Source organism: Haplochromis burtoni, unplaced genomic scaffold (genome assembly GCF_018398535.1).
Source record: "Haplochromis burtoni strain Fernald_Lab_line unplaced genomic scaffold, NCSU_Asbu1 Contig_210, whole genome shotgun sequence".
In the NCBI taxonomy this organism is placed as follows: Eukaryota; Metazoa; Chordata; class Actinopteri; order Cichliformes; family Cichlidae; genus Haplochromis; species Haplochromis burtoni.
In genome coordinates, this window is record NW_024582571.1 from 637265 (window position 1) to 638820 (window position 1556).

Consider the following 1556-nt stretch of genomic DNA (forward strand, 5'->3'; position numbering starts at 1 on the left):
AAAACCCAGGCATTTACAAAACAGCTGATGAACCTTCAACAACACTAAATGCACGTGCAGATCACAGCAGGAAAAGCACTTCAGCGCAGCTTTTCAGAGAAACTTGAGACTTCTCTGTCACTCTCAGTCCTTCCAAAGAGTTCCTGACAAACCCTGATCTGCACTTTGTGAGAAATAAAGCTGAGCTGACAGGTCTCAGTGGGGTCTGCTCATTACTGACGTGCAGTGTGCGTCGGGCTTACTGGCGCTTGTGTCAACGAGCCTCTGTTTGTGAAAAACGGTCTTCATTTCCACCTGCAGCTCGTCTCTACGTGCAGCAGACGCCCTGAGGGAACCACGATCACGACATGCAGCACTCTGGGTGATTATCCCGGGTAACCGTCCTCAGACTGCCTGTCGTTGCCATGGCGCTGTTGCCCAGGTCAGCGCGGCATCGCCTCAGCAGGAGAGGAATCGTTTTGGGGGGTGGGGGCGGTGGTGGTGTGAGATGGTGCGGTTGTATTACAGAGTGTCTGAATGCTGAGCCGCTTATCAGCTCGACCACACCATCACTCTCTCAGCGGGACTTTGAGCTGCTAAATGGAGTTTTTTAATTGGTTCTGCTGCGTGGCGGGAGTCTCTGCAGGAGCAGCCATGTTGGCTTCGGTTTGAGAATCAGCCTGCTGTGGACTTGGCGTGCTGATCCTGGTCACACCCAGCGGAGGGTTCACGTCTGAATTAGCACCGGAGAAACTGGTGTCACTGTGAGCCTTTACATCCCTGCACCAAAGGACACCTGATGTGATCTGGAAGGACCGCAGCCTTTGACACCCTGTGAAAGAGAAAAAGCTGCTTTTCTTTTCCAAGCTACAGGACGAAGAACACACCGTGTGTTTACCGTAGCTTTATTTTAACCGTAGCTACATTTACTTATGTGGTACTAGTTTACATCCATCCATCGTCTCCTGATTCTGTGGGTCTGGGTTGCAGGTGTTAAGGTTGGTCGGTATGTTTGGAGAGCGGGAGAGAGGAAACAAAGTATAACAAAAAGCGAGACGTTTATTAGGCTGAATGCATGAACACAAGGCAAGGTGAACTGGGGCAGAACTAAACTAAAACTAAACTGGGAACAGCTAAGAAATCCATGAGGACGTGAATTTGAGCAGGCGCATGTAAAAACCAAAACCTGGCGTGACATGAAGTGATGCAAACAGACACTGAACAGAGCGAGACAGAGGACTAAGGTAATGAGGAAAGGAAACACCTGGGGAAACACAGCTGACACAAATAAACATGATGCTACACTAAAACACTCCCATACCAGCTGAGATATAATGTGTCTTAAGTTCATTCTAGTCACATCAGCGGGCTCCTCTGAGCTAGAAGAGTAGCTCCTCACTTTTATGGCCCCTCCATGAATCATGGCCCCGTGGTCCTCAGACCCACCCTAGAGCTGGGTGTGGTGGACGAGCTCAGCCCAGTCACATGGGCTCACACTGGAGGCTGTAGGAGTCCAATCCCCAGCCGGCTAAACCTTTTACAGTTTTTCTCAAATGTTAAAACACAAAAGCCAATCC